This window comes from Phyllobates terribilis, unplaced genomic scaffold, assembly GCF_046119375.1.
Source record: "Phyllobates terribilis strain yellow unplaced genomic scaffold, ASM4611937v1 Scaffold_1__5_contigs__length_1240528914, whole genome shotgun sequence".
Taxonomy (NCBI): Eukaryota; Metazoa; Chordata; class Amphibia; order Anura; family Dendrobatidae; genus Phyllobates; species Phyllobates terribilis.
Window position 1 is genome coordinate 1078324906 of NW_027362761.1, and position 15506 is coordinate 1078340411.

Below are 15506 nucleotides of genomic sequence, written 5' to 3' on the forward strand. Positions count from 1 at the left end.
GCACTCTGCCGGAGTTTCCGGCCGGGACTCCGGCACTGCCTCCTGCTCTACGGACCGCGAGCTTCCACTGCACCCGCACGTGCATTACCAACCCTTTTTCCAAGAACAAGGACGCAAGGTAACATTTACTTACCTGCACACTACGTCTTATCCCGCATCATAAAGTATATTACCGGATCCTTTGCATCTGTGCCTGCCATTCCTCCACAAAGAAGCTTTTGTTCTTATTTTTTACCTCTTGCACGCATGAAACGCCAACAGAGCCTATTGGCTCCCCCCAGACCCAGGATCTTGAACCTGCCGGTTCTCATATCATTTGTGCCTACAAATCAGACCTACAATTAAGCTGATCACCTCAGCAAACTACTTCAACAGTGTAAATACCAGCGCTCTATTCCGGCTATACTCGTCAGGAACTCGCTGGCTACTACAAGCCCGATTGGCATCATTATCAAACAGACTAACCTATAACCTTGGTAACTATCCCTACTTCTGTACCACAAGTTGTTTCTTATAAACCAGAATGCACTAGTATATCTTCTAGTTACCCACAGGTCATTTGTAGTGTTGAGCGAACATGCTCGACACTGCTCGGTACTCGCCCGAGCATCACGCTACTCGGGATGTTCAGCGAGCACCGAGCATTTCCGGGTTACTCGGGCGGGAGCTCGGGTCTCCGCCCTGCATGTTTGGCGCTCTTTACAGAGCCAATGAACATGCAGGGATTGCCAGCCAGTCACTGTAATGCCGCATCCATGTTGTTTGTGGGCATTTTGGCTGTTAGAGCTGAAAAGAGGACATCGGTAAACCGCGCGCCTACAGGCGCGCGCATTTTGAAGCTTTTTTTTAAGCTTTTTTCACTGTTTCCAGAACATTAACAGTAAGAACATGGAAGAGTCCAGGAGCCATTTGGTGAGCTGCATATCCTGCTACATGTTCACAGACTTGCCAGTGGAAAAGCCAAACTTCACATGCCAGAAATGCAAGCTTGTGTCCCTGTTGGAGGAAAAGTTGCGAAATCTAGAAGAGAGGTTAACTACCTTGAAAATCATTAAGGAAGGTGAAGAGTTCTTAGACAGAGCAGAATTATCTCTTCATGATTCAGAATGAGAAGAAATTCCAACTGCACCTGACGAAACAGAGGAATGGAAGCATGTGACCCACAGAAGCAGGAGGATCGAGAGGCAGTCAGCACCCATACTGCTCAGGAACCAGTACCAGGCTCTCACGCAGGAGAACCATGAATAAATACAGCAAAATAAGACTTTGCCAGCAATGAATAACCTTGTAAGCCCTCAGAATCCTCCTGGATGGAGAAAGAAGAATGTTGTGAAGAAAAAACGGAGAGTGGTGGTCATGGGGGATTCCCTGTTAAGAGGAACAGAGGCCGCTATCTGCAGACCAGACATAACCTCAAGAGAAATGTGCTGTCTTCCAGGAGCAAAAATTAAAGATGTGTCTGACAGGATATCAAGACTCTTCAGACCTACAGATCACTACCCATTCCTGCTAATACATGTGGGGACAAATGACACCGCAAGAAAGGACCTGGTAACCATCTGCAGTGACTTTGAAGACTTAGGCAATAAAGTGAAAGAATTGGGAGCGCAGGTGGTCTTCTCATCCATCCTCCCAGTGGATGGCCATGGAACAATGAGGTGGAATAAGATTCTACAGGTGAACAACTGGCTACGTCGATGGTGCTGTCAACAAGGATTTGGATTTCTGGATCACGGAATGAATTACCTATACGATGGACTACTTGCTAGAGATGGAGTGCACCTTACGAAGACTGGAAAACATGTATTTGGAAGTCGCCTTGCTACGCTCATCAGGAGAGCTTTAAACTAGAACAATGTGGCAAGGGAAGCAAAAGGCCAGAAAAAGCCATACAACTGACAAATACTATTGAGATCTCTGCTACTGGAAGTGGAAAGGAAGAACAAAGACAAAACAATTTAAATAATAAAAATATGGGAGGAAGAGAAACCAATCACAAACTAAAATGTTTTTATACAAATGCACAAAGCATGGGCAACAAACAAGGAGAATTGGAACTACTAACGCAGGAAAAGGAATATGATGTCATTGGAATCACTGAAACTTGGTGAGACGATACACATGATTGGAATAAAAGGCTAAAAGGATACAACTTATTTGCAAGAAACAGACTTGATAAACGAGGAGGAGATGTCGCATTGTATGTTAGAAAAGCGTATATCTGCACAGAGATTGAAGCTTCAGAGACTGGGAGTTCTGTGGAAACTGTTTGGGTAAGAATACAAGGAGAGAACAACGGAAAGGACACCATTGTAGGCATTTACTACAGGCCACCTGGGCAAGCTGAAGATATGGATGAACTCTTTATGTATCAAATGACCAAGTTCTCCAAAAAAATATGACGTAGTGGTCATGGGAGATTTCAACTATCCAGACATTTGTTGGGAATCTCTCTCAAGTAAAACTAACAGGTCAAGCAAATTCTTATCCTCTCTTGCTGACAACTTTATCTTCCAAAAGGTAGGGGAGAAAACAAGGGGATCTGCTACTTTGGATCTAATCCTTATAAACAGGGAGGAAATGGTTGAGGAGGTAAAGGTGGCTGGGACCCTAGGAGGCAGCGATCATGCTATTATAGAATTTTGGATAACTAGAGGAGGAAGACATGTGAAGACTCAAACTTCAAGGTTAGATTTTAGAAAGGCAGATTTTAAGAGACTCAGAAAGAGAATAGGAGGGATCCAATGGCTGGATGTCCTTAAGGACAAAAATGTCCAGGAAGGATGGGAAATTTTTAAAAATGAAATTCTCAAAGCACAATCGTTAGCAATCCCGAAAAGTAGGAAGAATGGGAAGCATTTAAGGAAACCAGGATGGATGAACACAGAACTTAAACACATGCTAAAAAGAAAGAAAGAAATGTTTATTAAATGGAAAGAGGGAGGCATATCTAAAGAAGATTATAATGCAGTCTGCAGATCCTGTAGGGCACGTATCAGGATAGCTAAAGCTGACAATGAATTAAGGCTTGCAAGAGATGTCAAAAGCAATAAAAAAGGATTTTGGGGGTATGTCAAAAGTAAAAGAAAAGTCAAAGATGCTATAGGATTTTTACAGGATGAAAATGGAGAAATGGTAAGAGAGGATGTTGAGAAGGCCGAACTTTTTAATTCCTATTTTGCATCTGTTTTCTCTCAGAAAAAAAATGTAACATCAACTGATCTTCACTGTCCTTTTAAAGGAATAGAGGAATCCAAGTTATCTGTAAACAGAAAGATTGTGAGGGAATATTTAGCTAACATAAATGAGTTCAAGTCTCCAGGTCCAGATGAATTACACCCCAGAGTACTGAAGGAGATCGTAGAAGAAATTTTAGAACCACTCTCCATAATCTTTGAAAATTCTTGGAGAACAGGAGAAGTCCCAGAAGACTGGAGAAGAGCAAATGTTGTTCCTATCTTCAAAAAGGGGAAGAAGGTGGACCCAGGGAACTATAGGCCGGTGAGTCTGACTTCTATAGCAGGAAAGATCTTTGAACAAATTATTAAACAACATGTATGTAAGTACATGGATAAGAATGAAGTGATTAACCAGAGTCAGCATGGGTTTGTAACTAACAAGTCATGTCAGACTAACTTAATTTCCTTCTATGACAGAATCACTGACTGGGTGGATCAGGGAAATGCTGTAGATATAGTATATCTTGACTTCAGCAAAGCATTTGACAAAGTATCTCACACCATCCTTATTGAAAAAATGACCAAGTATGCAATGGACCAGGCAACTGTTAGGTGGATTCATAACTGGCTTAGTGATCGGACTCAAAGGGTGGTTGTAAATGGCTTCACATCCAGCTGGATGAATGTCTCAAGTGGGGTACCACAGGGCTCCGTCCTGGGACCTGTATTGTTCAACATCTTTATCAATGATTTAGATGAAGGAATTGAGGGTAAACTGATTAAATTTGCTGATGACACAAAGCTAGGAGGGATAGCTAATACTAGAGAAGAGAGAGAGAGGATTCAAAAAGACCTAAATAAACTGGAGCAGTGGGCAGCAACCAACAGAATGGTTTTTAACAGGGAAAAATGCAAAGTACTACATCTGGGCAATAAAAATGAAAAAAGCATATACAGAATGGGAGGAATAGAGCTAAGCAACAGTACATGTGAAAAAGACTTAGGTATACTAATAGATCATAGACTGAACATGAGTCAACAGTGTGATGCAGCAGCAAAAAAGGCAAATACAATTCTGGGATGTATTAACAGAAGCATACAGTCTAGATCACGTGAAGTCATTATCGGTCTTTACTCCTCTTTGGTCAGACCTCATCTGGAATACTGTGTACAGTTTTGGGCACCACATTTTAAAAAAGACATAGACAAACTGGAGCAAGTTCAGAGAAGAGCGACCAGAATGGTGACTGGTCTGCAAACCATGTCCTATGAGGAACGGTTGCAGGATTTGGGAATGTTTAGCTTGCAAAAAAGAAGACTGAGAGGAGACTTAATAGCTGTCTACAAATATGTCAAGGGCTGTCACATTGTAGAAGGATCATCTTTATTCTCATTTGCACAAGGAAAGACTAGAAGCAATGGGATGAAACTAAATGGGAGGAGACACAGATTAGATATTAGAAAAAACTTTTTGACAGTTAGGGTGATTAATGAGTGGAACAGGCTGCCACGAGAGGTGGTGAGTTCCCCTTCAATGGACGTCTTCAAACAGAGGCTGGACAGACATCTGTCTGAGATGATTTAGTGAATCCTGCTTTGAGCAGGGGGTTGGACAAGATGACCCAGGAGGTCCCCTCCAACTCTACCATTCTATGATTCTATGATTCTATGATTACAGTGATTGGCTGGCCGCACAGCGTCACCTCGAGTATTTAAAACTGGGCGCCGCCATCTTGGACACAGTCGCTCCGGATCAGACAGTGTAGGGACAGCACTGCTGATTTAGGGAGAGATATATCCTGCAAAATAGTTAGTGTAGGGTCTGTAAAGGCTGCCAGATCAAACAAACAGTCCTTCTCAGGACTAATATCCATCCCAGGTATATCAGGCAGGCAGGCAGGCAGGCTGTATAGGAGACGCAGTGGTTATAGCAGCAAACGCTGCATTACAGTCCTGTGTGCTGCTCCTGTTGCTGAAATTGCTGGACTTAGCTCCAGGTCCCGGGGCCAGGAAAAATCCCTTTTTTTATCTAAATCCTCTTTTTTTTTTTCCTCCTTCACAATGTACAAATACCCATCTTATTAACCTTTTGGTGTCCCCCCCCCAAAAAAAAAAGTGTGCCTCTGATTTTTCAGACACAAATATATCTGTTGAAAATAGTCTGGTGTAGGCCAGAGAAATAGAAGTATGGTTTTGCAGTTCTATGGGCCATTTGTATCTAAAAAAAACAGTTTGAGTGTGTCGCTCACTGTTCAGCCGCAAATATATATATATTTTAAAAAGCCTGGTATACACCAGTAAATTATTACTGTGGTTTTGATGTTCCACGGTAAAACATCTCTATTATCCTGTTTTTGGCATTTTTTGCTGTATACAAATAATAATAGTGTCTCCCTGATTTTTCAGACACAAATATATCTGTTGAAAATAGTCTGGTGTAGGCCAGAGAGACAGAAGTGTGCTTTTGCTGTTCCACGGTAAAAAATCTCTATTATCCTGCTTTTTGCTTTTTTTTGCTGTAAAAAAAAAAAAAATAGTGTCTCCCTGATTTTTCTGACACAAATATATCTGTTGAAAATAGTCTGGTGTAGGCCCGAGAAATATAAGTGTGGTTTTGCAGTTCCACGGTACAAACCTCTGTATTATCCACTTTTGGGCCATTTGTATCTAAAAAAAACAGTTTGAGTGTGTCGCTCACTGTTCAGCCGCAAATATATATATATTTTAAAAAGCCTGGTATACACCAGTAAATTATTACTGTGGTTTTGATGTTCCACGGTAAAACATCTCTATTATCCTGTTTTTGGCATTTTTTGCTGTAGAAAAATAATAATAGTGTCTCCCTGATTTTTCAGACACAAATATATCTGTTGAAAATAGTCTGGTGTAGGCCCGAGAAATACAAGTGTGGTTTTGCAGTTCCACGGTACAAACCTCTGTATTATCCACTTTTGGGCCATTTGTATCTAAAAAAAACAGTTTGAGTGTGTCGCTCACTGTTCAGCCGCAAATATATATATATTTTAAAAAGCCTGGTATACACCAGTAAATTATTACTGTGGTTTTGATGTTCCACGGTAAAACATCTCTATTATCCTGTTTTTGGCATTTTTTGCTGTATAAAAATAATAATAGTGTCTCCCTGATTTTTCAGACACAAATATATCTGTTGAAAATAGTCTGGTGTAGGCCCAAGAAATACAAGTGTGGTTTTGCAGTTCCACGGTACAAACCTCTGTATTATCCACTTTTGGGCCATTTGTATCTAAAAAAAACAGTTTGAGTGTGTCGCTCACTGTTCAGCCGCAAATATCTCTATTTAAAAAAGTGTGGTATACCCCAGTAAACAATAACTGTGGTTTTCCTCTTCCACGGTTCTAATCTACTCTTTATTACCCTTTTTCCATTGATAGTGCAAGTGTAAGCTATTTTACTTCATTTAAAATGGGAAAGGAGCGTGGCAAGGGACGTGGAAGTGGACGTTCTGGTGATGGTTCGTGCAGAGGACGGGGCCGTGGCCAAGGTGAAAATGTGCCACAACCAACAGCCACATCTTCTCGCTCCCACTTCTTGACCGAATTACTAGGGAAGCACAGAACAACACCAGTATTGAGAACTGATCAGTGTGAACAGGTTATTAATTGGATAGCAGACAATACTTCCAGTTACCTGGGCACCACCACCTCCGGTCTGTCTTCCACATGGTCAACTCTTAGTAGCCGTGAGTCTCGATCGCATACTCCTCCTCACCCTGATGCTCCTTCCTCCCACCATGCCGAGTGTCGTCAGACAGCAAGTGATCCCACACTTGGACACTCTGAAGAGCTGTTCACTGGTCCATTTCCATATTTGGGCCCCTCGCCTGATCCGCTTGAAGTGGTGGAACAGGAGATCCCATGTTGCGATGCCCAAATATTTGAACAGCCACGGCCACAGGAAGTCGACGTTGGCAATCTGTCACAAGAGGTGGACGATGACGAGACACAATTGCCAGGAAGTGAGGAGGAGGATCGTGGTGCGCAAGTGGAAGAGGAGGAGGTGGTGGATGATCTAGTAACTGACCCAACGTGGAAGGAGGACATGCAGAGTGAGGCCAGCAGCACACAGGGGGAGGGAGGCAGAGTACCCCAACAGGCAGGAAGAAGCAGTGTGGTGGCCGCAGACAGAAGGCAGGCAACCTTTCCCCGTAACACCAACACGAGGGACGTTGTCAGTACAAGCGGTAGGTCTTCCAGAGTCTGGAATTTTTTTAAAGACTCTGCTGATAACCCCAAAAAGGCCATATGTTCCACCTGCCATGCCAGCATCAGCAGGGGTGACAAAACTACCAGCCTGACCACCACCAGCATGATCAGGCACATGGCAGCAAAGCACCCGACTTTGTGGGGCGAAACCCAGGGTCCACGACCAGTGTCAGCAGGTGTCACCACTGCTTCTTCCACTGTTGTGCGTGCAATAGAACCCCCTGTTGTGTGTGCAAGGCAATCCCCTGTCCATACTGCATGTAAAGATGCCCCCTCTTCTCAGTCTTCACTTGTTATGGCAGTTTCTCAAGAAACAGCATCAACGTCCACGTCCACGTCCCACCGCAGCGCTCAATTGTCCATATCCCAGACCTTTGAACGAAAGCGGAAATTCGCAGCTAACGCCCCACAGGCCACAGTCCTAAATTCGCACATTTCACGACTGCTTGCATTGGAAATGCTGCCTTTTAGGCTGGTGGAGACGGAATCCTTCCGCAATCTTATGGCGGTGGCCGTCCCTCGGTACTCGGTCCCCAGCCGACACTATTTTGCCCTGTGTGCCATCCCCGCACTACACAAGCACGTGTCCCAAAGCATCTGCCGTGCCCTCAACAACGCAGTTACTGGGAGAGTCCACCTGACAACGGACATGTGGACAAGTGCTTGTGGCCAGGGACGGTAGATCTCTCTGACGGCACACTGGGTAAACATAGTGGAAGCCGGGACCCAGTCGGACCTTGGGACGGAACACATCCTCCCCACACCGAGGATTGCGGGCCCTATGTCAGTCAGAGTTGCCCCCACAGTGTACAGCTCCTGCGCATCCTCCTCCTCCTCCTCCTCCTCATGTTCAGCCTCCATCTCAGATATCACCACATCAGTTACAAGCTGGAAGCATTGCAGTATTGCCTCCGCCAAGCGGCAACAGGCTGTGCTGAAACTCATAAGCTTAGGTGATAAACCTCACACTGCTTGTGAGTTGTGGACAGCTGTGAAAGAGCAGGCAGATCTGTGGCTGAGACCGCTGAACCTACATCCCGGCATGGTCGTGTGCGACAATGGCCGTAACCTGGTGGCGGCTCTGAGCGAGGTGAGATCACACACGTACCATGCCTGGCTCATGTGCTTAACCTCGTGGTTCAGCGGTTTCTTAAATCGTACCCCGAGTTGCCAGATCTGCTCGTGAAAGTACGCCGCCTGTCAGCTCATTTTCGCAAGTCGGCTACAGCTTCCGCCGCCCTTGCTGTGTTGCAGCAGCGTTTGCAGCTTCCGGCACACCGACTGGTGTGTGATGTCCCCACACGTTGGAACTCTACCCTCCACATGTTGCAAAGGATTTGTGAGCAGAAGAGAGCAGTTGTGGAGTACCAGCAGCAACAAGGCCGTCGATATTCAGGTCAGACTCCACACATAAGACCTCAGGAGTGGACCTGGATGTCTGACATATGTACCATCCTGACAAACTTTGAGGAGGCCACCAAGATGGTGAGTGGCGATGACGCCATCATTAGTGTCAGCATCCCACTTGTCTGTCTTTTGCAGCGCTCTCTGCAGAGAATTAAAGAGGAGGCATTGCAGCCAGAGTATGATGAGATGGATCAAGAAGCCGTAGCGGGCGATTACACACAGCCCAGCCTCATCTCATCCCAACGTGCATTGGGGGACAATGAGGGAGAGGAGGAGGAGGAGGAAGAACAGGAGCTGCTATCATGCGTTGTAGATGGTAGTACCTGTACAAGTGTCATACCGTCGGTTCAGCGTGGGTGGCCTGAGGACAGGGGGGAGGAGGAAGAGGAGGAGGAGGAGGAGAGCATGGTCAGTCGTCATCTTGGTGAGGACACGGAAATCTTGCCCGTTACCAGTCTGGCACGCATGGCTGACTTTATGTTACGCTGCCTTAACCGTGACCCTCGCGTTGTCAAAATGTTGGGTGACAGTCATTACTGGTTGGTGACACTTGTAGACCCCCGCTACAAGGAGAACTTTCACTCTCTTATTCCTGAGGTGGAGAGGTCTACAAAAATGGGGCAATACCAGAAGGCCCTTGCTGCAGAACTCTTAAAAAAATTCCCATCTGAACACGCTAGCGGCAGAGGTCACAGTTCGTTGCCCAACCAAGGCGTACAGGCGAGAGAGATGCAACTCCAATCCAGCAGAGGCAGGGGAACACTGTCAACGTTCTGGGACAGTTTTCTGACAACCGCCCAGCTTACAGGCCCTGAGGCGCGGGGTACTCTCACAAGGAGTGGAAAGTTTCAAAAGATGGTGAGGGAGTACCTTGCCGATCGTACCAGCGTCCTCCGTGATTCCTCTGTGCCTTTTAATTATTGGGTATCCAAGCTGGACACTTGGAATGAACTCGCTCTGTACGCCTTGGAGATCGTGGCCTGCCCTGCCGCTAGCGTGTTATTGGAGCGTGTTTTTAGTGCCGCTGGAGGAATTATAACTGATAAGCGCACTCGCCTGTCAACTGACAATGCTGACAAGCTGACCCTTATCAAAATGAACAAGGGCTGGATTGGGCCAGACTTCTCATCACCACCAAATGACAGCAGAGTAACATAAAGTCAAATCCACTGTGTTATTTCGGGAGGTGTATTCATATGCACCGCTTCACACCCACACATGGGTATACGCTTCCTCGTTTCGGCTGTTTAATCTTCTTCTCCTTATCCTCAGCCTCCACCACCACTATACCACCAGGGTGCCAGCATTGCAAGTTCCTCCGTCCTAATTTTTGGCAGCTTTTGCTGGGAAAGCATAAGCAAATACTATGGGAGATCCACTCCCCAATAATGGGACTTATGTTTGTAATATGCTGTACTGCATGGCTCTTGTAAGGGGCATTGCAAGTTGCTCCGTCCTAATTTTTGGCAGCTTTTGCTGGGAAAGCATAAGCAAATACTATGGGAGACCCACTCCCCAATAATGGGACTTATGTTTGTAATATGCTGTACTGCATGGCTCTTGTAAGGGGCATTGCAAGTTGCTCCGTCCTAATTTTTGGCAGCTTTTGCTTGCAAGGCATAAGCAAATACTATGGGACACCCACTCCCCAATAATGGGACTTATGTTTGTAATATGCTGTACTGCATGTGACGCGCCCCCTGGGCCGTGTGTACACGTGTGTGGGATACCCGGTGCCGGGTCTCTGGGGTCTGTAGTCTCTGTGGCGGTGACCCGGTCCCTTGGCTCAGGCTGGTCAAACCAGTGGCAATCTTTCTTAGGTTTTGAGGTTAATTGTCCGACTGTGCCACCCGTGGATTGCGGTCAGGGAGTACCACCGCTGCGAGGCAGACCGCTGAGGCTGGTGTTGTGTGCGCAGCATAAAATGGGATAACTCCCCTCGGGAGGAGTATAGCCTCGGGGCAGTGAGTGTGGATGATGGGGGTGATGGTGCACGAGCGCAGCAGGAATGACTCAGAGTCTTTGCAGTGCAGTTCAGGGTCTTTACTGATGATTATAAGGTAGACCCTCCCGGGAGTACTGGCTAGCATAAGAGGCCTGGTCAGTCTGTGAGCAAGCAGGAGTTCCCCTGGCCAGGTGGAGTTGTAGGCCTCCCCGTCTGTCTGCACTCTTCCTGGCTACCTTGCTGTAAGCAGGTAGAAGTAGCCCACGTCCCTGAGTGTACCGTGTAGGGCTCACCCGTATGGCTGGTGACTTGGGGCCTTCTGTTAGCCTCCGCTCCCCGACGGCGGTGCTGGTCCCTTGCTTGTGACTGAGCCTCCGGGCTTCTATGGCCAGAGGACCTGAAATCCCCTGCCGGCTGGTTTCTGCTGCTGGATATATAAGTCCTCACAGCTTCGGACTCCTGTGTCCGGTTCCTATTGTCTTCTGCCAGGGCGAGCTCTGCTCAGCTTCCAGCCCCTCGTCTTTAGCTCCTAGCTCCTACAGAGCTCCTTGCTGTTACTTTCCCTTGCTCTCACTCTGACTCTGACTGTTCTCTGTTCTCTGACTCACTCAACCCCACCCCAGATCCAGTTTATAAGGGCAGAATTCTCCCCTCCCAGGACTGGGGCAGGAGGATGTTGCATGTTTAAGGGATCCTGACCAGGAAACCTCCCACTTGCTCTCCGACGTAATCTCTATTACTGTGGTGACCAGACCCCTGGGGTGCCACACATGGCTCTTGTAAGGGGCATTGCAGTAACATAGTAACATAGTAACATAGTTTGTAAAGCCGAATAAAGACTTGCGTCCATCAAGTTCGACCTGTTAGTTCTGTAATTGCTAAAGTTGATCCAGAGGAGGGCAAAAACCCCAAATGATTTGGCCAATCTTCACCTGAGGAAAAATTCCCTCCCGACTCTGAAACCAGCAGTCAGAATAAATCCCTGTATCAACCTACTATTTTATTTTATTTTTAAGTATATGCTGAAATCTGCCTGGTATCTAGAAATGCATCCAGTCCCCGCTTGAACTGGTGTAGTGAATCCGACATTACCGTCTCCTCACTCAGTGAATTCCATATTCTCACTGCTCTTACCGTAAAGAACCCCTTCCTATGCTGGTGCTGAAACCTTTTCTCTTCCAGTCTTAGTGAATGCCCTCTTGTTACCGTAATATCCCTCCTTTTGAACAAATCCCAGGCAAGATCTCTATACTGTCCCCTAACATATTTGTACACATTTATTATGTCCCCCCTCAACCTTCTCTTTTCCAGGCTGAATAGTCCTAGTTTTGACAACCTCTCTGGGTATTGCAGTCCCTCCATTCCCTTTATTAATTTTGTTGCCCTCCTTTGTACCTTTTCAAGCTCATTTATATCCTTTCTATATATTGGGGCCCATAACTGAGCACAGTATTCCAAGTGTGGTCTGACCAGTGCTTTGTACAGTGGAAGAACAATGTTCTCATCCTTTGCAGCTATACCTCTTCTGATACATCCCATTACCCTGTTTGCCCTTACAGCAGCGGCCTGACTTTGGGCACTCCAATTTAGTTTGCTATCAATCAAGATGCCCAAGTCCTTCTCCATCTCTGAATTCCCCAATGATTTCCCATTCAGTGAGTACTGGTGACTTCCATTTTTCCTTCCCATATGTATGACCTTACATTTCTCCTCGTTAAACCTCATTTGCCATTTAATGCTCCACCTACCCAGCTTATCCAAATCCCTCTGTAGGTCTGCACTGTCCTCTTTTGTATTAATTGCTTTACATAACTTTGTGTCATCTGCAAATATTGATATTTTACTATTTATCCCGTTGACTATGTCGTTAATAAAGATATTAAATAACATTGGGCCTAGTACAGACCCCTGTGGTACCCCACTAGTGACGCTTACCCAATCTGAGTATATTCCATTTATAACCACCCTCTGCCTTCTATCCTTTAGCCAGTTAGCTACCCACTTGCAGACATTTTCCCCCAGCCCCATCATTCTCATTTTGTATACCAACCTATTATGTGGCACGCTATCGAACGCTTTTGAGAAGTCGAGATACACGACATCCACTGGTTCCCCCTGATCTACTCGAGAGCTAACCTCCTCGTAGAAGTCAATCAGGTTTGTTTGGCAGGAGCGATTCCTCATGAATCCATGTTGGTTCGGGATTAAAAGATTATTAGCATCAAGATGCTCCGTAATTGCCTCTTTAATGAAGCTTTCAAAAATTTTGCCCACAACGGACGTCAGACTCACCGGCCGATAGTTTCCGGCGTCACTTTTCGCTCCCTTTTTGAATATTGGCACTACATTCGCCTGTCGCCAATCAAGTGGCACAGACCCAGTCTCAACAGAGTCCTTAAATATAAGATATAACGGTCTGTCTTCCCCTCTATGCTCCACCCCCAGTATTGACCCATTGAGTGTCTGCTCGGTGAGCAGCAAACTCCGTTCCAATGTTGTCGATGCTCCTCAGTACCGCTATCTGAGCACTTAGATCCAGAATTTGGGCTTCCAAGTGCACGATATGCTCACATCTCTCGCAGCAGTATGGATCCTCGAGCGGTTGCTCACTGAATGCATACATTGCGCAAGATGTACACTGCACGGCTCCGGCCAAAATGGACGTCATTCTAAATATGGGGATACAGTCAGTATATATATACAAGTACAAAACACAATTATTTATATATAGGTGTATGGACGGGGATCAATTAGGGATGTGCAAGTGTATCAATTAGATATCGGCGGGGGATCAGTTAAGTATCAAGTATGGACGGGGGAATCAGATAAGTAGGTCAGGTGGATTAATTAAGTAAAAAGTAAAGTAAAGAAAGAATGAAATACAGTCAGCAATTCAGTCCTAAGTCCTCCCTTCCAAACTCCCTGAATCCAAAGTCACTGAAAAACAAGTCACACACTTACTTTCGTTCGCACTTACGCTCCGGACACACGCAGCTCGTTCACACTCGCAAACTAAGAGATTTAAAGAGTTTTTGTTTTTTTTTTCTTCCTTTTCCAGCAATGTACCCTTCACCTCAATGCACTTCCAAAGGACTTGCTGTCCAACCAGCTGCCCCTTATAAACCCTTAATTATGACCCCTTCCCCTTAATTAACCCCTTGTGAGTAAATCTACACCTCAGGATTTTAGTGCAATGTAGTTAACCCTTAAATACACAGGTAGTAAACTAAGAAACTAAAACTGTAGTGAGAAAATAGGTTTTAAAAAGCCCAATAAATCTAAACAGGTAGAAAAGCACTCAGCAGGTCACAATGCAGCACTCACCGCAATTCACACAGGTATTTTCTGCAGGATTCCCAAATACCTCTTCACTGAAAAACAAGTCACACACTTACTTTCGTTCGCACTTACGCTCCGGACACACGCAGCTCGTTCACACTCGCAAACTAAGAGATTTAAAGAGTTTTTGTTTTTTTTTTCTTCCTTTTCCAGCAATGTACCCTTCACCTCAATGCACTTCCAAAGGACTTGATGTCCAACCAGCTGCCCCTTATAAACCCTTAATTATGACCCCTTCCCCTTAATTAACCCCTTGTGAGTAAATCTACACCTCAGGATTTTAGTGCAATGTAGTTAACCCTTAAATACACAGGTAGTAAACTAAGAAACTAAAACTGTAGTGAGAAAATAGGTTTTAAAAAGCCCAATAAATCTAAACAGGTAGAAAAGCACTCAGCAGGTCACAATGCAGCACTCACCGCAATTCACACAGGTATTTTCTGCAGGATTCCCAAATACCTCTTCACTGAAAAACAAGTCACACACTTACTTTCGTTCGCACTTACGCTCCGGACACACGCAGCTCGTTCACACTCGCAAACTAAGAGATTTAAAGAGTTTTTTTTTTTTTTTCTTCCTTTTCCAGCAATGTACCTCATAATTTTTGGAAAGCCTTCCATTCACTGCTTAGGCCAACAGTGCACAGGAGACCCAGTTGCTATAAATGGAAAAAAAGGTTTAGTTAACGCTCTCTGACCTCCATGTCATTTCCAAGGGGCATTGGAATGCCTCGAAATTTTTGGTAGGCATTGCACTCACTGTATGCCCTATAACTGTGTAGCCGAACCGCTCCTTTTGTTACAGAAACATATCCTACAAGACATATCTGGTTGACTGGCCTGATATTGATGTGAATGGTCCCTGTTCCTCCTGCTCTTTCTCCTTTGCCACTACCTCATCCATCATTTATCACCTGAAGCTTTGTTTTAACGGGAGTCATAGAACTTGGATAGTAGCAGGAAAACATCCAGCAATCCTCAGAGGAGGTAGGATATGCGCCAAAACGATGACCTCCTCAGGCCTAGCCGCTACTACATACATGCGCTTGCATTACAACAAAACAAAGCAGATGCTAACTTCTATCATCCTCATCATGCTCCTCACCTTGGCACTCTCAACTCCCCTGATGGAGAAGCCAGGGCCCACCGGAAGAGTCTGATAGTCCGGTGGGCTCGGCCAATGCTGCCCTAAAGCAGGCCAGGCTAAGAAAAGTGTGGGAAAGGTTACCGGTACAAATAGGGGTGGCTGGGGACCGAGTATGGACACCCGGCCACCCCCTGGAGGCTGGGGAACAAGCGGGACACCCGGCCTGGGGACTGAGTATGGATACCAGGCCGCCGACACAGCCATGGCGTGGTGGCCAGATTCCGCCTCCACATGCCTAAAAGGCCC